Source organism: Hemiscyllium ocellatum, chromosome 11 (genome assembly GCF_020745735.1).
Source record: "Hemiscyllium ocellatum isolate sHemOce1 chromosome 11, sHemOce1.pat.X.cur, whole genome shotgun sequence".
NCBI lineage: Eukaryota > Metazoa > Chordata > Chondrichthyes > Orectolobiformes > Hemiscylliidae > Hemiscyllium > Hemiscyllium ocellatum.
Window position 1 is genome coordinate 72,335,468 of NC_083411.1, and position 23,601 is coordinate 72,359,068.

At 40.4% G+C, this 23,601-nt stretch overlaps 1 protein-coding gene across 6 annotated transcripts in view; it reads right to left on the minus strand.

Moving 5' to 3' along the window:
* Positions 1-19,872, minus strand: part of LOC132820209 (probable G-protein coupled receptor 174) — a 57,434-nt gene extending 37,562 nt beyond the window's left edge. For 2 of the 6 annotated variants that reach the window (XM_060832192.1, XM_060832193.1), the window contains exon 1: positions 19,715-19,872. The gene's annotated coding sequence lies outside the window, so the exon portion shown is untranslated. Of the gene's footprint in view, positions 1-16,063; positions 16,104-16,823; positions 16,894-19,598; positions 19,679-19,714 lie in introns of those variants that run through there. The other 4 variants (XM_060832194.1, XM_060832195.1, XM_060832197.1 and 1 more) reach the window with 4 other exon arrangements.
* Between the last annotated feature and the right edge of the window lie 3,729 nt (positions 19,873-23,601).

The window sequence follows — 23,601 nt, forward strand, 5'->3', positions numbered from 1 at the left end:
AAAACCTTACTTGATCTAATTGCAATATCAACTCTGCACTTTTGGCCCGTTAATATTTTGCTCTCTTGCTGACCAAAAATCAAACAATCTCCACCACAAAAAATATGGAAAAACTCTGCTTCCAACCACTTGAAGAAGAGAGTTCCAAAGACGTTTAATCCTCTAAGAATTTCTCCTTATCTTTGAGAGACCACTCCTCACTTTTGAATTGTGAGCCCTAGTTCTACATCCTCCCGGAAAATAAAACAAAATAAAAAATTTTAAAAATATAGATGCTCTGTCAAAACCCTTCAGGATCTTTAAACCCTTCAATCAAATCACCACTTCCTCTTAAAAAAAACTTTTCACATTTTCCAGATTTTTGCCCACTCATCTAACGTAACTCTATCTTTTGTAGCCTCCTATGTACTCTTCACAATTTACTTTTCCAAATATCATTGTGCCATCATCAAATTTCACAACCACAACTCGGATCATTTGAGTGTGAAATGTAGTTACATAAATTGTAAAGAGTTAAAGCCCCTGCATTCACTGTGTAGCACACCAATTAGGAAAGAACTGTCTATGTCTATGCCAATGCTTGTTACCTAGCCAATCTATATTCGGTTGCTAATGTGTACACCATCAACTGGACTTTCAACAATAATCTTTGATGTGACACCAAGTGTCGTCTGGGAAATCTAAGTACAATACATCCATAAATTCCTCATCATCCACAATAAGTATTACTTTTTCAAATAAATTAGTTAGCATTATTTCCCATTCGCAAAACACATGCTAATTCTATTGGATTTGCTTGATTTTTAAAAATTATTCTGTTTTATTATCTTTAACGATAACTTCAAGCATATTCCCTATTTTCACACGATCCAAGATATAATCAGAATCAAAGTCAGATATTGTTCTGACAAAGCTAACTGCAGAACAGCAATCACAGGCAAACACATTTGGATTTCTGCATTTAGTCAAACATCTAACCCTTCATCTCAGCTTTATTCCTATTCAAGCATTTTGGTGACTACCACTAGTCCTATTATTATTTGGGCACCAACGAATTCCTGACTCAAGAAAAGATTTCCCCAGGCCCTAAAAAGAATCTGGGAAGATAACAGAGACCAGAATATTAATTTATGAATATGTGGAATGGTGAGACAAAGGCAACTGCAATCTTTTATTCCTGAAAGATAGACCCACCTCGAAATGTGATTTGTCTGGTGATATTTGCCAATGTGGTAACAGCACCCATCTGACTCACCCTAACAGTTTCTGTTTGTTTGGATTGGGAATGTGGATATTCAGCAACTCAATGATTCAGTCATTTGACCAAAGTGAACTTGATCTCAGGTCCGAAGTGGGTGGCGCTCTGGCATGTTGTGATCTTTTTGATTTTCACTTAATGTAGTTCCACATCAGAGTGGAATGATATTCATCCTCTTTCTCCTTCACTTTGTCCAAGTCATTAGCTTGCACTCACAGCATGAGTATGTGTGACAGAGCAGGAAGTGGGGGTCTCAGTCTTCCTCCAATGAGGAGTTCAGATAGTTCTGGGCCATTTTGGAGTATCTTCAACCATTCCCTGATATCACACGATTGGTTGTTTTAAAATCAGGGCTCAATCTTTAAATATTAAGTCAGGCAACTATACTTTTTCTCTCTGTCGTGAGTCTTTGGAACTCATTCCTTGAAAAGGCAATGGAAGCAGAGTCCCTAAATATTTTTAAGGCAGAGCTTGGTCGATTTGAGTTAAGCAAGGGGTTGGTAGGTTATATGGATTTGTGATTAAAGTCAGATCAGCCAAAATCTTAGAAAATGGCAGAGCTGGCAAGACTGAATGATCTACTCCCACTCCAGATTCATAAGTTCCATATGAGTTGGCTGAAGACTGGCATCAGTGATACCAGGGACTGCCAGAGAAGCCCAAGTTGATCACCCTCTTAACAGTTGTTACTGAAGGTTTTTGCGAAGACTTCAGGCTTACCTTTTGCACTGGTGTATTGGGCTCCCCCATCATTGAGAATAGAGATATTTGTGGAGTCTCCTCCTTTGGTGAGTTGTTTAATTGTCCATTACCATTCTTGACTGGATGTGGCAGGACTGCTGAGCTTAGATCTAATCTGTCAGTTATGAGATCACTTGGTCCTGTCTATCGCTTGCTGTTTATGATGTTTGGCATGCAAGTAGTCCTGTTTGGTAGCTTCACTGGGTTGAAATCTCATTTTTAGGTATGCCTGGTGCTGCTCCCAGCATGCCATCCTGCACTCTCATTAAACAAGGGTTGATCCCCTGGCTTGATGGTAATGGTAGAGAGGGGGATATGCCAGGCCATGGCTTTGCAGAGTGTGGTTGAATACAACTCTGCTGCTACTGAAAACGACCCACAGCATCTGATGGATGCCCAAACTTGAGTTGCTAGAGCTTTTCAAAGTCTGTCCCATTTATGTATGATGGCAGTGCCAAACAACTCAACAGTATAGTGGTTGTTCCTATTGATATTGTCATTAACAGATGCAACTGTTACAGGTAGATCACTGAGGATGAGGGCATGTATGCTTTTCTCCCTTGTTGGTTCTCTCACTGCTTGCCACATGCCCAGACAAGCTATTATGCCTGAGCTACGCTTGGTGATGAATAGAGTACACTCTGTGCCCTTGTCACCACCTCCAGGTGGTGTTCAATGTGGAAGTTGTACTGATTCATCAGCTGAGGGGTGGGGTTGGAGGAAGGAAACTGTGGGTGGGAGTCAACAGGAAATTTCCTTGCTCAAATTTGACCTGATGCCAAGAGAGCTTGGAGGTAGTTAGATTAATGTTGAGGACTCCCAGGGCAACTCTCTCCAGCTTTATACAATTACAATTCCATCCCGGAGGCATTCCAGATGGTGACAATGTCTATGGCATTGTCTGTAAAATCTGATTCCATGAGAATGGGTATGACAGTCTGTTGCCTGACTAATCTATGGGACAGCCCTCCCAAATTAATTGATCACTTAAGGTCCTTAATTGCTGGCCAAGTTGAAAAAGTTACTCGTGGACCTTCTGACCCAGCACTCAATCATATTCATGGAGGGAAGAAAGTGAATTTTTCACAAAGGCAAAAATGCTTCATTACTTCCTCTCTCATCACCTGTCTCGCAACGTCCAGGAAGAGGAAAAGACCACCCATCCCGTTATTGCATTCAACCTGATTGTCCTCTGTGTGAATCACTGTTCTTATGGAATCATCTTTGCTCATTCCTTAGCATTCAAAACTGTCACGAAGTGTTTGTGGTCTATCTATATCCTGAAGTAGAGACCAAGAACCTAACTGGCAAACTTTTCACAAGTGCATGTCGCAGCTTCTTTCTCTATCATTACAGACCTCTTCAGGAAACCGAACTGTGCTGTCCATGCATCGGTATCTGATAGCTCCCAGTCCTGTATATGTTACAACTGCTGTGATGACAGTAGGTAATTTTGGATCATCAGGTGGATATCAACATTACTTTGATCTAAAAAAAACTGCTGTGGTTCCTCCTAATACAATGCACTATTCAGTCAAAACATCTTTTGGAACTTTGTAACCTGGCTTACTGTATCAGTGAATCTCTTGACCTCAAGCTACAAGCCACTCCAGCTTGTGAGGAGCTGGTAACTCTTTAAATACCTTTGTCATCTGTGGATCAACTCTGATACTGGTTGCATCTGCAATATATTCATGATTTGCAGATGCCAGTGTTGGACGGGGGTGTACAAAGTCAAAAAGTTTTAGCAATATACTCAAGGATACTTTGTTCTTCAGTACAAGAGCTGCTTCCCTCACACTCTATTGTCATGTTCTGTGTGGTAAATCCGTTAGAGCATTCGGTCACAATCGCACAAGTGTTGCCAATCTCCAGCAGACAACTGCAAGCAAAACCCAAGAAATGAAGAGCATGCTTGCTTTATAATTAGTGTGGGAATGTAGTGCACATGAAAGATCGGTTTTCCAGGCAGCCAAAGGTGATTGAAGTTGGGGTGTCATACGAATCAATCTGCAGGAATACATCCAGATTTGGCCGTCTTAAATCATACTCATACTCAACTGTTCTTGAGAAGGTGAAGGTGGTGGTCTTCATGCTCTTGAATACAACACAAGCTTGCAAGATCATATCAGAGGACAGTGGTTTCTGTGCTTTTGGAGTCACATGAAGACAGACCAAGACAACAGGAAATTGTGACCATGTTGTAGATACATGGGCACCAATCCTGGTGCTAGCTTTTGCTCAATTAGTTGAATTTAAACTTCCCACTGCCATACTAGGTTGAAACATATTTCTCAAGATTATTTCTCCAAGCTTCCTGGTTACTGGATCTAGTAATATAATGACAATGCCACCTTAAGCAACAGTGGGGAATTGACTTCACAGGATCCAGGTCAACAAAAGAGGTAAAGAATCGTGTCAGTGCTATAAGGATATGATGATTATTGGGCAACGCAGGACTGGTGCATTAAATGATTAGAATGTTCAATTCCCTCCAGAGATGGTGCAGTACTAAAATATGGTTCCACAGTGAAATAAATAGGATTGCTCTCCTACTAATCCCCTTGTATCACACTCTCTGCTTCAGTAAGAGCCAAATGAGGTTCAATATTGTGCAGTGCCACCTTCCAGCCATCATCCTGCATATCAGTTTTCCATTGTGTTCTCTCTTGTCTGTCATACCTTAATTCTTCTGACCTTCAACTTGATGCACAGAGAAGATTTTTCAGTCTCTCAAGAGCTTGTCGACATTTCTGTTTCCATAATCTTCAGCTTTGTTTTTCAATTGGCATGAACACTTGAAAATTCATTGATATTCAAAAGTACAGTTCCATCATGGCACACTGCACCCAAAACAAAAACCTGCTGCAAAGTTGAGAGTAATTGTGTAAACAGTATGAAAGTTGAACGTTATTAAAGCACTAACTTTCAGGTATACTTTATACCAACTTTCACCATTTAGAACTGACTTAACAACCATATATTAATATCAGTCTCAATGTTATTTTTATTTGTACTTGACAAAACATGTTATTTGGACAGACAACTATCTTTTAATGAAGAGTATGTGAAAAGATCAATTCTCCTGTGATGACTGGACACAGCCCACAGCCAGCTGTGCTTCTACTGCTTTTTGCAGCTGGTTTGTAATGTTGTTTTTTTCAGACAGAAAAATATCAGAATATTTTTACTATTTCTGCCAAGCAACAGATCTTGAGAAATGTGGAACATCTGGTAACGCAAGATCAAGATAACACCTGTCAGTTCCCACCAACTTCACCAAGCTCCTAAGCAGAAGTTCAAGTCGGTATTACACAACCCTTGGCCTCATCCTCAAGACTCCCAGCCAATGGTCAAACCTTTCCGTTCCCAGCCAGCGCCATGATTTCTGGCTTCTACTGCTAGAATAATTCACCTGATCATTATTAAAACTCTTCAACTTCTAAAGTTCCCTCACTGATCTCCAGTGTGTCACAGCCTCCACACTCCATTAGATATAGGACCCAACCGACTTACTACCTATGATCATGTCTGACCATAAGACATGGGAGCAGATGTTGGCCATTTCACCTGACAAGCCTGCTCACCATTCAATGCGTATTCTGGGTAGGTCTTCTTTTTTAGCAAGACTGCCCTATTTTTATTCTCCATTCCTCTTCAAATAAAGATCAACAGTCCATTTGCCTTTTTCTATTACCTGCTGCACTTTAATGTTCTCTTTTAATGATTCATGCATGTGCTTGCCCAAATCTATCTGTGATGCAGCTTTCTGCAGTCTTTCAACAGCTAAATAACTTCCACTTCCTCCTTTCCTGCCAAAGTGTGTAACATCAAATTTTCCCAAATAATATACCATCTTCCAACTTTTTGCCCCTTCACTTCACCAGTCATCCTTCGCTGCGAGGTATCGCCAGTGATGATTTTATGTCATTTGCAAACTCGACTGTATTATTTTCATGTCCCTCATCCAAGTCAATAATAAATATTGTAAATAATTGTATTGCCCTCGCTCTGATTGCTATGCCACTCTGTTTACTGGTTACCATCAGGAAGCTATCCTCTTCATCCCAACTCTGTTTCCTGTTGGTTAGCCAGTGCTCCATCCATGATAACAGAATTTCATCCTTGCAGCCACGATGTCATTCCGGTGAATTTTTAATCTGTTTCTCTCCCAGGACTTCATTTGAAGAGTGGGATTAATCCATTGTTTGATACAATGTAATCCAATATCAAGACCATGAAACCAACTTTGCTGGGGCCTCTATGCCTGAGTTCCAACTGGCAAAGCAAATCTTTTTCAAGGCACTTGAATGGGAGGAAGACAAAGGAATTGTTTCAAAGACACCCTGAAGGCTTTCTTTAAGAAATGCAACAGAGATGTTAATGTATGAGAAACCCCCATTACGAAGAAACTAATCTGCATGAAGGGACAACATTTTTTGAGAACACCCATCAACAAGAGGAAGTATGGAAAAGGAATGCTAATGATCTCAAAGGTAAATACTACTTCCACCTCCCAGAAACACTTGCCAAATGTGTGGTTGGAGTTGTGGCTCTAGGATTGTGCTCATCAACCACACAAGGACAATCATACTTGTGAGCAAGTGATAGCCAACGACGACAATCCAAACATCAGCTCTGATGGGGAAGACAAACCATGAAAAATTAGGAAAATGTGTCCTACCTGCAAGGATGTTAAAGCACTTGTTGGCCACAGAAACAATGGCTACTCACAAGGAACTCTCCAGTTTGGTCTGGGTATGGGAAAGGATTTAGCAGTAGCAGTGTGTAAAATAAGGGATTTCACAGCTTTGAAAGCGCAAGTAAACAAACAAAAAGCACGTTACCATCGCATTTTGGATTTGATCCAAAGCAAAAGGTCTGCATAAATCACAAAAGGTGAATTTAATTGTTGTTTGAGGAACTTGGCACAGCCTCGCATACATATAATTCAGTAAAATAACCTCGCATGTCAAATTTCAAGAAGTTGGTGTATCACCAAGTCACAGAATTGTTACGGTGCAGGAGGAGGCCATTTGGCCCATTGTGCCTACACCAGCTCTATTTCCTCATCCCATTCTATGACCTTGTGCCAATCTCCTGCCTTTACCCCATACCCCTGCACATCATTACAATCCAAAAATACATCCAACGCCCTGTTGGAGACCTCAGCTGAACCTGCCTCCCCCACATTTCCAGACAGTGCATTCTATACCCTAACTGTTGTAATGTTGTCGCCATAGTCTTGCCAGACCATAGGGGCTGCACTCTTATTACAGACAAGCGGTGGCCCTCAGGTTAAATCACTTGAACTACTCGCTGTGTGAAAAGGTTTATTCTCACATCACACTTGCTTCAGTTGCACCTGACTTTAAATCTATGCCCTCTTGATCTTCTTTCTTTTTTAAGCAGAAACAGCTTTCCCCTGTCTACTCTGGCCAGATCGCCCATGATTTTGAAAACCTCAATCAGGTCTCCTCTCAGCCCTCTTCTCTTTAGAGACAACAGTCCCAACTTCTTCAATCTATCCTCACACTATTCTATAAGTTACATAAGACAACAGTATTCTTTCGCCTCCATCCCCCCCTCCCCCTCCACCACCAACTCAATAGCCCATTTATATCAGAGGATAATTCCAAATATAGCCGGTATCTCTGTTCAAATGTCACCTGACAGCCTTGTCGACAAGTACTATCATGCCTCACCACACAGATGAAAGTAAATGTGTAATATATTGAAGGAATAATTAAATTGCAATGAGAAGAAGGGAATTCAGGAGTATTAAAGCTATTTGCAGAAATATATTTATAGTAAAATTACAAATATTAAATCATAGCGGGCCCCATTCCTAAATTTGTTTTAAGTCAAGGAAGCCCCTGTGTATAGCCCAAGTTGCATGCCCGATGTAACAACAAAATCAAATGAAAACCCAATGATGCAATAAACATGTTAAAAAACAATCTTCATTTTCCAATTTGTGCACTTCTTACAGTGGTCTGACATGTAACAAAAAGGCATTGGAAAAGAACTTTGGGAGTTGGCTCTGGAAAAGCCCAGTGGTGTTTTTTTTTGACTTGGTGTGCTTGCCTTTGTATGGGTCCACCATGTTGCAAATGTAGTCAACCATGTTTTTGTGGTGCAGGGAGAAATGGCAGAAATTTGCCGCAGTCCCATTGCACCCTCAGTGAGGAAGGTGGGAAGAGCATCAGTCATCAGACATTTCCTTTCCTTCTCACCTCCTCCCCACAATTCCCCCCGCTTGATAAATTTTGTCTGGTCTCCCAATCCATCCCTCAAACATGTTGACAGGTATCCAACTGATTTTGTTACCCTCATGCTGCATGGGTCGTATCCTGATATTGAACATGCAATGTGGTTTCTTGGACATTTTCCATCACAAAAAGTGGCATGTTTTCTATGCCACCTTTGTTGGTGCAAACCATGGCAGTGGTACATTGCTTCCCACAATTACATATTTCATCCTTAAGGAGGGATCTGGTAAAAGATGGTAAAAATAATTCAGTTTCATTCGCATTAAAAATACCTCTTGATGCATGCCCATACAGGATGTGTGGGAGATTCTTTTGCACCGGATGTAGGTTTGCTCACTGAGCTGGAAGGTTCATTTCCAGATGTTTCATCACCCTAGTAGGTAACATCCTCAGAGGGCCTCCACTGACATTTGGACAGAGATACCAGACAGCTACATTTGGAATTATCTTCTGATATAAATGGCCCACTGATATAAATTTCTGATATAAATGAATCTTCCAGCTCAGCGAGCAAACCTACATCCAGAATCTTAACCTGAGATACAAATCTACTCAAAACTTGCTAACTCTTTTGCACCATTCAATGTGGGCTTGTGATTTTAAACTCCAGCATGGTCTAACTCTGTTCCATTTGGTTAGCACAGTATATGATATGCGTGCCATGAGTTTAACTAATAGAGATTTATCAGTCAATTCATCACAGGCATCCATCTACTAGATTTCCTATTCTGCCAGCAGGAACACAAACAGTGTTTTGGTTTATTTGAGTCTTACTGTCGGGTTTCTATGATTCTACTCATCGTGATTTCACTGTTGATAATTCTGCACAAATGAAGGCCCAAACACACAATCTTTTGATGGGGAAGGATAATCCTATGAGATGCAAGAGCCTACCAAATCCCAAGGGAAAATAACTTTGTCTTAATTACAGCTACTAGAAGGGGAATCCAACCAGAAGCTACTAGTTCGAGATTCTCCTTATGACCCTCCATGGGACATCACTGCTACAGCATAGCTGCTCCATTCACTGGAGGAGAAAGTGAGGTCTGCAGATGCTGGAGATCAGAGCTGAAAATGTGTTGCTGGAAAAGCGCAGCAGGTCAGGCAGCATCATTCACTGACCCAACACATGGCTGCAGGCTTAGTATTAGTTTGTTGCAACACTTTAGAAGCTCAATTTCTGCCTGTGTCACCAAGTTGCAGGTCAGAGTTCACACTCTGTACCAGCTGTCAGTGCAGCACTGATGCTGTGTTGTTGGAGGAGACATCTTTCAGTGAAACTGCCACAACCAGTTGTTAATGTGAAAACTTGTTTTCTGGCCAATGTTTCTCTCTTAAGCAACACAATTAAAATTGGATAAACTGATTGCTGACCTAATTTACAAAAGCAAAATACTGCAGCTGTTGAAAATTGGAAATAAAAAGGGAAAATGCTGGTAATACTCAGCACGTTTGACAAAATTTATAGAAAGGAAACAAGAGTTAATGCTTCAAGTTTGCCAATGTCAGAAATTTGATGTAATGTCCACAATGTTTGCAAGCTGCCAGAGGTCCCACTGCTGGACTAAAAGAGGAAAGACAACAAAATTAAGTTGCTGCTGCCATCCTGTTATGGATCATAGCCTACCTCACAACAACTGTCCAACTATAGGAATAGGCCAGCAGCCTCAGCAGCGCCATCCTTAGTTAAGTGGTTGCTGGTAAGATTGCACCTGGAATGGGGAGGCTCTGAGGCTTGTCAGCCAGGGCAGGTCACTGACAGTAGGCAGCACCAGTGCTCCTTCCCGAGACCATAGAGTTTCCACAAAAGTAGTCCCTGCCATCAACTTGGAACTTACCAGGCAAACCTTTCACCTGGTAGGAGTTCCCAACACCACTGAGACAGGAGGCAGCCCCTAACTTTAGTGGCTCAATAGAGATTTGGTGGGTGAGTTGACATCTCTGCCAAAGTGGCATGGTCTTAAGAAAACAACAAACAGGCCACTCAGTGCCTATCAATGCCATTTGATCAACCCACTGATTTCAAAATGTCCTGCAAAGTTCGAACCATTAGCTCATTTATTCCTCTCTTCCTAGAAGATCTACCTAGAAAATCTACAACTTTGATCTCACTTGTTAATTGTGGGACCTTAATTTTCAATAAATCCTGGCTGCCCACGCTTACAAAATAATGCTAATCGCCCTTCAAAAACATGTAATCAGCTGAAGGATATGAAAGATTTTACAGCAATGTGAAATGTTCAAACATAAATGTTGACTGTGTTTCCTACAAAGCAGATGTGGTACAGTGTAAATCTCACTCTTTGTATCCCCAAATTTTTATTGAGTATTAGTCACTCTGCTATAAATGAGATAAGAATAATGATCAATCCATTTTAATAAAGTTGTGATTTTCAAACTGTTCTGTCAGACAGTTCCATGACCAACACTGACTCACATTCCAGAGGGCCTTTCATTACTTGTCAAAGATTATCTCAATACTATTTCTATATCATATTAATTGTAGTAATAAGTGGACATTTCACACACTACAAATTACACACCAACCACATTTTACATTAGTCAATGAGCTCTGTAAAACTCTGCATCATGCAGAAGTGCTCTGGATAAGGGGTCCACCATAACATTTTATGTTTCAGCATCATGAACAACTTTGAAAATTATATGGTTGGAGGATTAAGCTCCACCAAAACAATCATCAATTTCTGTCCTTAAATGTTTCCAAGAAAATTAAAGGCCAATTGATCCATATCTCATCATCTTGCAGTTAACATCAATGTTACTGGTCTCACCCAGGGTCTGATAGTTCTGTGCAGCTCAACTGGTGTTGCTATCAGACCATTTTCCAAATTGTTTCAATGTTCCAATGCTCTAACATCTATCCAATTTTTTTGCCTTCATTTAAGGAATTCATTAAAATGTGTCAAGACAGTGTTGACATTTGGAGAAAATTTGTAATAAAATCCACTGCACATCATGTCCGAATCACGGGGAAATCCGAAAAAGCTGTTACTTTCAGTGTTTAAGGCACTACACAGAATTGTCCCATACCATAACACCATTAAGTCATTTGTACTTTAGCAAATTTACTTTTAGCTTGATTTATAGTTGAATTGGCAATTGATCAAACAGTTCAGTCAACTGGTATAAACGTTCTCCTCAGCTTTGGTTAAAATAACCAAATTGTGAAAGTAAACTGCACAAAGTCCTTCAATGACTTTATTGGTTAATCATCAGAACGTTGCTGGTGCATTTTCATTCCAAACAGCATAACTTTGCATCCAGTGTGACAAAAGTTAATATTTCTTGGGCTCTATCAATCAACAGAACTTGCCAATATCCCTTTTGCAAGCTGTATCAAATTGTGTGTATTTAATTTGTTCAAAGCAGTGCTCCAAACTTAGAAGCGAAACGAGTCCAAGTAATTACCATATTGACTTTGCAATAAATACAGAATTCCTGTGATCAATCCAGAGCTCCAGTTGCCAAGATGTAATTCAATAATGCTGCTGTTCATCATCAACTTCCTCCACATGAGCTAATCTCTCTGGAACTCTCTGTTATAGGTAATGCATCATCCAATTTAACATCATGAACAACGAGGCCCATTCCCACAGGTCAATTTATAATTCTGGAATAGCCTTTATAAGTCACCTTTATATTTTTGAAAGATAAATCATAGTGCTATCTAAGCATCTCCACATTGTCCAATTTAATTGTGGTTGGTTCAACTTTTGAATTTTGCTTCATTCTCCAATATTCTGATATTTCTATTTCCCTCCCTATTTATTTTACCATTGTAAGTATACTTGTCTCCCGACTATCATCCCTACCACAATATCTATTTAACATGTCAATGAGACTCATTCACTGTTTCATTTCTCCAGTCTAGTGTACTCACTATATAATTTACATCAATGAATTTATATTTGATTTGATTCAGTTCAATGAACCTTACTTTTAATGGTGCCCCATAGGTAAAGCTCTAACACCTTGTCTCCAGCGACAATTTTTTTGAATTTTTTGACTTTTTATCTGCTCTAGTTTTCATTGTTTGGTGAGCATCATTCAAATGGTTTTTGGCCAGCTGTCAGTTTCTCTCTGAAACTAAAAACATTGGCTGGAAGAATTAATTATGAACTAAATTTAATTAATATTCCTAACTCTTATGCATATATTAGTTCAAAAGAACTAAATCCCTGTGGCCTCATTAGGATTATCTCTAAAGGCAAACAGCAACAAAAAAACTGTCTTACCCCATCATTACTACGTAGAATTTGCTCTAATCACAGTGTTCAACATTTAATACCATCTTTCCATAGCATCTTGAGATTGTGAGTGATAAGCAGAAGATATAAATTGTTTATTCCCAAACTATACATAATTTATTTGTATATTTGCAATATAAAATTTGAACGTTGATCTGGTTGTATTTCTCTTAGTAATCTATATCTTGTAAACAAGTTGTATTAACTTTTCCACTGACACTTTTGCAGTGACTTTTCCTTGAGGCATTGTCTCAGGTAATCCTGTGGAAACATCCACAATCACTAAAAGATATTGATTCACATTGCTGATTTTAGGTCTATGTCCCACACAAATTGTTAAGGCCCTGCCAAATGGTTCTTTAAAAACAAATGAAAAGCTGGAAGTGAAAGCATAGGTTTAATTGAGGGTTGGGGGCTTCCGCACTAGCTTACACATGTGACATTTAAGGCAATATCTTTGTTTTATCCTGCATAATAAAATGTTTTAGTACCATAGCTGCCATTTTCCTAATACCCAATTCGCCTGCCAGTGGAATTTAATGAGCTACTCAAATGTAGTTGTGAAACTCAGACAAAATTCCACCTGATTGACTACTATCCATTCTTCATCAGTTGGTACGCAAGGTGGTCTCCATTTCCTCATTAAAGTTTTGTCTTTCAATCAATATCTCTGACATTAGTTCTGATTCAGAGTAGGCTGTTTGGATAACTCTTCATTCTGAATAATTCTGTTGCATTTTTATTCTCTTTATCTTCATCCTTTTTAGTTAAATCAGTGAAAATTGTGTCAGATTTTCAAATAATTCCCTTGTTCTATAAATTGTTTCTTCCTGTCTAATTCAATGGGACTGAGACTAGTCATAACAGAGTCAGAGAACAACCTAGAATGTTCCTTTTGTAAAATTTCAGTTTATTTTACTTCCACAAGTTGTTCCAGCACCCTTTGCTCAACGTGCCAGATCATTTCCGAAATAAAACCAATTCCTTCTATACGAGGACACTTAATTGCAATTTCTCCATTTATTAAAACATTCTTTAATCTGTACATATAATGAGAGGTTTGTGACCTCCATGTTTACCTCCGATCAATATTTCCTCCTTTGTTCACCCCTCTGAAAAACAAATCAAATCAGGCAAAAGTGAGTATTGCAGATGCTGGAGATTAGAGTCAAGACTGTGGTGCTGGAAAAGCACAGCAGGTCAGGCAGCATCCAAGGAGCAGGAAAATCAATGTTTCTGGCAAAAGCCACTCCTGATGAAGGCCTTTTGCCCGAAACATCGATTTTTCAGTCCTTGGATGCTGCCTGACCTGCTGTGCTTTTCCAACACCACACTCTTGACTGGAACAAATCATACCAGCCTGCATCAGTGACCAATTTGCTCTAGTGTCTGTCAATATCTTCAATGGTATAGCACCCAAATTCAAAGCATAAGAAAGTACATCTCCTTCTGAGTCAAAATACTCAAAACCTCAAATGGTCTGATTCTCCTTGTCAATTTTCAAAGAATGACTGAGTCATCTCTCCCTTTTTACTGCATTCTAAGGAAACATGTTCTCTGCATACAATTTTAATACCCATTTTCTGATGCATCATTTTATGAAGACTCCTTAGATATTCCGACTACTGCAGTTACCTCCCTTACAATCGCTAAACTCAAGAGCAATTACTGAGTTTCGTATGTAGCATCTTATTACAACAGAAGTATATTACTTTCTTTCTACAACTTTTTTGTTCCAGCTTTTCTCCTTTATTATTTTAGCATCCTTCTAACAATTCGCCAACATTAGATATTCCATGGATGGAAAAGATCCTCTTCCTCCAATTTTCTGTGCATTTCCTCACTTATCATTGTGTGTGCAAGATCAGTATTTGCCAGAGCTGCTGTTTATCTCATCTTTAATAACTGATGCTCATCTAACTCAACCTTTATGTTTGCAGGAATGCTTCTTCTGAATTCCTCCGTTACCAGAATTTCTAGTACATTTAAAAGGCACCTGATAGGTCTATGAATAGGAAGGATTTTGAGGGATATGGGCCAAATGCTGGCAAATGGGACGAGATTAATTTCGGATATCTGGTCGGCGTGGGCGAGTTGGTCTTAAGAGTCTGTTTCTGTGCTGTACATCTCTATGACTCTATTCTCAGAAATATTTGCTATCTTTAGTGATCTAAATCACTGATGACACAGCATTTCTTCCTTCGTTGCAAATTCTACAAATGTCCATAAGTTTTTGTCTTACAGTCCTAAATTTTAATTGGTAAGCTTCAGCACAAGCTCAAAAGCATTGAGAACTGCCTTCTTGTCAGCTTTGTACTCTACAGTTTGTCTTCCTGCCAAACTGCCACATATACACTGTTATACCTATACCCATCAAAACATTCTAACATTAAGGTCTAATCACTGTTTGACTGCTTCAGCTATCATGCTACCTTCTCAAATGATGTGCAACACTTTTCAACTCCATTCTCCATAAATTTTGGCCCCAAGTATAGATTCTTAGTTAAATCAAATCCATCCTTGGAATCAAAATAATCCTCCAAACTGCTACCTCCTCCTTCTTTCCTTGCTGTCAGCTCTTTTGGACCAACACACACCCCAAACTTTTTAAAGGCTCAAGCTCATCTCCCTCTGCTTTTCATTTTCTCCACTTTCCATCTCCCTTGCTCGTTTTCCTCAATTTCCATTTTAAGGTTCCTTAAATCACTATCTGTCCATTTTTATCTCTATTCTAACAGAGGCTGGTACAATTGCAACATTTAAAAGGCATCTGGATGGGTATATGAATAGGAAGGGTTGGAGGAATATGGGCCCGGTGCTGGCAGGTGGGACTAGATTGGGTTGGGATATCTGGTCCGGGTGGACAGGTTGGACCGAAGGGTCTGTTTCTGTGCTGTACATCTCTATGACTCTATGACTCTAAGTTGTTTCATTCCTCTCTTTCTCTCTCTCTCCAAGTTTGTGTTTTTAATTTCTAACTGTATCTTTCCTAATTCCAGCTCTCTCACCTGAATTTCAGATTTCCGTTTCTCCAGTTCTAAATACAGAACAACCTCAATTTTCCGAATGAGACAGGCGGAGTGTATTTTTGTTTGGATAACTGATTGTTCAAATAACAGATAACATTTTTAAGGGACCTTGAGATCTTGTACGGATAATTTGAAATTCAGATAATTGACATTCGGATAACAGAGGTTGTTCTGTATTACTTAATCACTTTAAGTACCTGACTCTTATTAAATCCTGCTTCTACTCCAACTTTCAATTTGCCTGCTATCTCTCTCTAGTTTTAATCAAAGATTTCAAATAATTCACTGTTAAATCTTTCACTTCAAGGAAACTCCAAAGCCATCTTCAAATTCCATGAAATAACCTTCACAATGCAACCACTTTATGTCCATTGCCACCACATATTGGCTACTTTTTTTTAAAAACAAGGCACAGAAAAGAAAATACAATAAACCAAATATTTACATTTTTCACAACTTGCAAGATTTTGAATCAGAGTAAAAACACAATCTCACCTATCCCAACACCATCACTTTACAGTACTCAAACATAAGAACGAGGATTCTCTTCTTCAACACATCTATATGTTTGGTTTATCTTCTTTTCCAATTCCCGGTCTTAAAGGTAGATAGCCTTTTCTTGAAATAGTCACACAATTGAGCTTAAATTTTCTTAGCTTCATATAATCAATTCTGGTTCTAATTACACACTTCTGGTCTGCAATTTCCAACTGAAACCCTTACATTGAGATAACCCATTTCCTAACTGTTCTTGACTCACTCCTTTCTCTCTGAGAAACTGTTCTTGACTAACTCCTTTCTCTCAGAGAAGTTCATACGTCAAACTTCAACCAGGACTTCTCAAACTGAAACTAAGCTGTAAGTTTGTCCAATCAGCAAAATAATAAAAAAAAATCAATTCCCGATCCTTCTAAGCTGAAGAGAAATAAGTTCTTTACAATGTTTACTCTGAAAAGTCAGAAAACTCTGAGAATACAAAAATATTCCCACTGCTATCCCAGGACATCTCTCTCTCATTTCACATTCACTCCAGACACACTGACAACTTATTCATCAAACCACTTCACAAACACAGGCAAAAACACATGCAAAAAAAAATCCAAATTCTAAAATAAATGATATTAAAATATCTACAAATCACATATCTTACAGCACAACAGAATCAAACTTATGAACAATGAATTAGGAGCAGGAGTAGGCAATCAGCCCTTTAAGCCTGTGTCACCTGAGCTGGTTATTACATATTTCCATATACCTCCAATAACCTTTGCCCTCTTTGTTTGCAAAGATCTATTGAACTCAGCCTCAAAAATGTTCCTGGTTTCTGTTTCCACTGCCTTTGCAGAAGTAGTTATCAAAATTCACCATCCACTGTAAGAAATAAATTCTCCTTGTCTCAGCCCTATATGGGTGACTCTTTGTTTTGATATAGTTACCCATAGTTCTATGTTCTCCAAAAGGCGGACACCTGGATTTTGCATTCATATCTCTCAAAACGTTATATATTTCAACCAAGTTGCCTCTTACACTTCTGCCCTCTGGTGGGTATAAACCTAGCCTCTCCACTCTTTCCTTAGAAGACATCTCACCCATTCCAGATACTAGTCTAGTGAACTTTGTCACCAAAGCAGAACTGCTCCCAATACATTTACATCTTTCTTTAAATAAAGTGACCCAGTACTTTACAAAATATTCTGGATGGGATTGCACCAATACTCTTTATAATAGAATCATAATCTTTCCAATTTTGTATTCAATTATCCCACAATTAATAATAATATTCTATTAACATTCCTAATTACTTACTCCAGGAGACAGAGCTGGTAGGAAGGTAATGGCAACAAGGTGCAACATAAATCCAGACTAAAGCTTTGTCTCTGACATAATTGCCCCGTTGTGAGTTTACTATGGTGCTTGTTTTTTTTTGCTGGCTGGTTAGAGACAGTCACTTTATTAAATGTGTAACTTAATTATCTTGCAGTTCAATCACTCACATGTGCACAATGACAGGCAGCAGAACCGAGCTGCTCCATCATACCAGCCTTTCATTTATAATAGCTGGAGCATTGTAACTACATTTCTTCCAACTAGCCAGCCTGTCACATCCCATAACCATGTAATCTTCTGGTAGAGGTACAGAAATGACAGAAAAACTCTATGCCCAACAAGACAACACTCTGGAAGTTCTTGAAAATTCCTCTCCAGCTCCCTCAGGCAATCCAAACCAATCTGGGAGCACACATGGGCCATGCATTCATTGAGTGTTAATTCATTTAACTGCAACACGCTGTGACCTCTGTCTCAGTAAGTGCGTGTGATGACACAATGATGACACAAATTGAGTTTGTGTAAAATCCCTCATCCCACTCTCAAAGTATAATCTAAAATATCCAAGATATGCTCTTTAATAGCATGGAGAGGGCTTTCAGAGAGTCAGCAGCAGAATTTCAGGAACATAGCTTCTCTTGACTGCATCCAATGATGGTTGAAATCAACAGCAAATTAGTATCCCTCTCAATCCCATGCAACAAACAGGCAATATATTCTCCAACCCAGAGTGAAGTAATGAATGTATACGTGTTGTGAGAGTAAAGAGCATGTTTTGTTTCAGCAAAATACTGGGTGCCTTCAAACCTTTGTAAATACTGAACCATTTAGGTTCTAGTTTGCACACAGTAGCCTATTGGATGTGTGGAAGTTACAAGAAGCATATAAAGACACAAATTTCTGTGAGAAAAGTTCTGTGCTCTTTTTTAGAGAGACTAAATGTTTCCTCAAGAAATAGTCAACTTAAACACAAACCAAAAAAGAGAACAAACATATCTTTCGGTTATTTCCAAACCATTTACTGAATAAAAATATGGAGCCTGGGTTGCGAAAAGCCAGTGTTTCATAAGGCGCTCTGTGATTACAGGGTGGTTAATGGGAGCAGGATGCTGGGAGTGGTCCATATAGATAAATGTGTAAATAGATAACATGCATTAGGAGAACTTGATGGTACTACCAGCTGTTAGATTGCAGGATTACTCCACCCCCGATGACAATTACAGTCGGTGACACAGGAAAATAAAAGAGAAATACTTCCAGAGCAGATTTAGACACAGAAAGTCGCGGGGAAAGAAGGACACGTCAGTCAGCACACCTATTAGCCAGTTCAATATCAGTCTCGGACTCTTGTTAACCAGCTCCTCAGTCTTGAGGAAGAGTCCCACCGGAAAACATCACTTCCCCCCCCCCAACCTTCCAAATGTTCCCTTACAAGCTGAACCAGGGATATGTATTTTGTGATTCACGGGGTACAAAGGGGAGGCCAGACGTGGGGTGACTAAAGAAAACTCTGATGCAGGTGTACACTGTATTCGGCTTGTATACTGTATTTTGGGCTGTTAAAAGTTCAGATTGACGCCAATTGCGTTGTTGAAAGCTGCAAGAAATGTTATAGGCAGCTTCGATCTGTTGCAACACTTTCCACCTGCAGACAACTCAGTTCCTACTTTTTCCTACTGAGGGAGTTTCCCGCCACTTTCACCGTGGTTAGAGTCAAACAAATAAAACGGCAGATGCTGGAAGAACACAGCAAGCCAGGCAGCATCAGGGTGGCGGGTTACACCCGAAACGCCGCCTTCTGCAGCTCCTGATGCTGGCTGGCTTGCTGCGTTCTTCCAGCCTCCTGCCTGTCTACTTTCACCGCTGGAGAGATCTTCAGATATCCCCTTTGCAACCTTCACGATGGGTCCGGCTGCAAGCCGCACACACCATTTCTCTGCAGTATTAATGTTACTGCACTTTCGCCCCACCCTCATCTACCGCCTAATGTACCACGCCCTGCTCCACATTCACGTGTAACCTTTAGCAAAGTGAGATTTCGAAAACTGAAGTGTTTAAAAACAAAAGGCACTTGATTCACTTCGAGAACTGCGCCCGATTTCACATTCATAAAGGAGATCTATCCACTGTTGTCACCATTCATACTGAATGTACTTCATATACAATATACACACACATAACATTGTTTTCTGCGCGCACTCACGTTACGACTGACGGCTGAAGATGCTGCATTTGCAAATTGTGCAGGTAGTCTCTCCCCGTTTAGCCTTGCTTCAACATGCCGCTGGAAATGTTGTTAGAACAGTGTGGCGTTCTTACCTGCGGGCCACGCGTTGTCCGGATTCCCCTGCTGATCACCAAATGAATTCCCAGACACACACACACTATCATATTTCCTTAATCAAAGAAGGGGAAGTTGCCTAACGCTAAAGCACCACGATTGGGCTTTGACAAATTGACTGTGACGTGTTTCATACTTCCCCAGTATCTGATATTTGTGGGCACCTTACGCTTTCTGTTCTTTAGCTGTGTGTGTGTGTGTGTCACACATGCGAATACGTGTGAGACTGTGACTGATCAATATCTCACTGCTGCATCCCTAGTCAGTCGCTCAGACCCTCCTCTCAGGAGAGAACCCTCGCTTCCAGTCAATCGCCAACTGGATTTACTGCGGACTAGAGAACCGCCAGCCAGTAAGCAAACAAACTTCTGACCAAAAGCAATGAGCAAGTTTCAGACGAGGGCTAAAATGGACCTCTTTGAATCCAAAAGGCAATTAATTCTCTCAAGGCATATTATGAACACGTGGGCGCTCAGAGAGAGAGAGAGAGAGAAAAGGACTTAAATTTAGATTATCTAATTCTTGTAACCCCCAAGTGGCAACTCGTTATCCTGGAAAAGGCAGAAATCAGCTCTACTCAGCTCACTCCAGAGTAGCCAAGGGGAAGGATGAATGTGGGAACTTGCGTGGAAGTCTGCTTATTGATATAGCTTCTCTCGGCAGGGGGGAAGAGGGGGATATAGCGGTCATGTTGTGGGACTAATACCCAGGAGGTTAATGCTCTAGGTTTGAATCTCACCACATTAACAAATTCAAGAGCTGTAGTGACGTACTGGTAGTGAGGCAAGGAGGTCCTGGTTCGAGACCCAATTGTTCCAGAGGTGTGCCTAAACTGGCATATCAGCAGTGCCCCTCCTGAGTAATCTCTGTCATGTACAATTCTCGGTCCTCTGGCATTGAACAGATAATCTGGCACTGGTTGAAGACACAGGAAACAGATTTATCCTTCTTCGGTAGGGTGGCAGGATCTTCTGCATGCATCTGAGAGAGCACATGGGTCCCTAGTGTAAGGCAGGGGTTTTCAAACTGTGAGTTGGGACTTCCCCCCCCCCCCTTAGGGTCACAGGCCTATCAATTATTTAAGGGCGTGAGTTCTGACGCGGCAATGGTAGCTGTTCACCAGAAAATGTGGCCAGGATGCAGTTATATTATCCCAAATAGCCGGTCAACAGATAGCATCCTGCTGCCCTGATTGCTCTTTTTGTTCAATGTCCTTATTGGGTCAGCTCTGAGGTGGACACTGAGACTCCATTGCAATCACGACCACAATGCCTAGCTCCAAGAGCCCATGACTGTTTTCAAAATGGTGCCCGGGTACAACAAGACCATGAAACTTGGGAGCAGAAATTAGGACATTCAGCCCATTGAGTCTGCTCTGCCATTAAGTCATGGCTGATAAGTTTCTCAACCCCACTCTCCCTGTAACCCTTGCTCAAGAACCTATCTATCTCTGTCTTAAACATCCTCAATAATTCCCCCACTTTCCCCAACTCAGCAACTGTCTCTGCCTGAAAATACCTCTGCTTAAGAATACCAAGTCCTCTCACTTGACAAATCCCCCTGCACCAACACTCCTCAACCCTGCTCATCCCATTCCACTCGAGCACCCTTCCCAACAACTGCTCTCACTCTAGAGCTAGTTTTAAAGAATTAAAACTGTGTACTGCACAGTTCAAATGTCAAATATACTTTATTCATAAAACGGTTAGGGAACATGATTAGATTAGATTACCACACCGACCCACCAAAGCGCACCCAGCCACATTTACCCCTGCACCTAACACTGCGAACAATTGTGGGGGGAAACTGGAGCACCCGGAGCAAACCCACGCCGACATGGGGAGAATGTGCAAACTCCACACAGACAGATGCCTGAGGCGGGAATTGAACCCAGGTCTCTGGCGCTGTGAGGCAGCAGTGCTAACCACTGTGCCACCATGCCACCCACTATATCAGGCCAAGTAAAGCACAAGATGTTCCTTATTTGTAATCTGTTTTTTTTAAAAATGTAGTGAACCTCATTCTCTATTACTGTAATAGAGTAGCAAGAATTATTGGCAGTTTTTTTTATCTCCCAGATCACAAACATCTGTGATTCAGAACCTTACTAAATACACTCACGACTGTCATTTAGTTGACCAGCATATGCAAAAATGATAATCAACCAACTGCTTTTTTGTTGCAACTCAAACCTCCTCCCCCAGCCTACTCAATCGGTGCTCACAACACAAAGGCAGCTCTCAAATGAGCTGTTAATTGAAACTGCAACCGTTTGCATATCGTGAGTGGAACAGTATACCACAGGACTAACGGCATCGTGCGCCAGTGATCACATGGGATGTCTACAGATCTAATTTATGCCACATTGCTAACCACTGTTCAGCTGGGAGTGCTCTTGCCTCTGAGTCAGACGCTTGTGGGTTCCAATTTGACTCCAGTGGCTTGGATGTGCAATCTCGGCTCACACTTTTGCTCATTACGGGGGAAGGTGCTGCCATTTGAATAGGCATATTGCACCACTGCCTGCTTTGCCTTCTCAGTTAAACCTAAAATACTCACTGGCACTATTTTAATGAACAGTATGGTGTTTTCTCCTCAGTGTCTGAGCCAACAATTTGCAGTCAACCCATATTGCAGCTATGGATTAGATGCTTGTTATTCTTCTTTATGGAATCTTGCTCTGTGGAAATTGGCTGCCACGTGTTTGCTCTACAACAGTAATGACATTCACAACGAGTATTTCATTGACTGTAAAGGGCTTTAAGATATCCCGATGTCATGAAACCCTATGCAAGTATGTCATGCTTTTCTCTCAGATGGAACAAATAGCCAAGATGAGACAAAAGAAAACAAGATAAGACTTGAACATTCTTTGTTTTGTGCGGATGTACTGCTCCTCCTCAGATGCTACAACTGTGCATTGTGAGTTCAGGGCCAAAATCTTTATTATCTAATGTAGCTGTGTGTAATATTTTGTTTTATATTGTTCCTGTGAAACATCTGGGAATGTTTCATTACGTTAAAAGTTGTTGGTCAATCTGATTCTTGAATCCAAAGCGACATTAATTTGGCCATTACAAGCAATTTAGTGGCCACAGTATTTTGTAAGTGGGAACAATGCCCATCACATTCACAGGCCACACTTAACGCAGGCACATACCACTGACTGTTTGCTGTTTCTAAATCCAAGGACCATAAGATCATAAGACTTCAGAGAAGGTCACTCAACCCATCGAGACTGCTGTGCCATTCAATGAGATCATGACTGATCTGATCATCCTCAATTCCAATTCCTGCCTTTTCCCCATTAATCCTGATTAAAAATCTGTCTGCCACAGAAGTATGTACTTAATGAACAAGCTTCCATAGCTCTCTGTGGTAAAGAATTCCACAGATCCAATACCGTCTCAGAGAAAAGAAATCCTCCTAATCTCTGTCTTAAACGTGTGACCCTTTATGTTGAGATTATGCCCTCTGGTCCTAGACTCTTCCATAAGAGGAAACAACCTTTTTGCATCTCTCCTGTCAAGTCCCCTAAGTGTCTTGTATCTTGTAGTATTCCAGCTGTGTTTCGATTAGTGCCTTGTACAATTTTGGCAAAACATCCCTACTTTACAGTTCATTTTCTTTGAAATAAAGTCCAACATTCCATTTGCCTTTCCTATTATCCACTGAACTTGGATGCTAGCTTTTTATGGTTCATAGAAGAGTACTCCCAGATCACACTGTTCCACAGCTTTCTGTGGTCTTTTCAAGTTCAATCATTTTTAGCTTCTCTATTCTTGCTGATAAGCTGCTCATAACACATAAACTTCAGTTTTCACTCCAAAACTGGAGTTGGGGAACTTCCCAGCACGCTAAATCT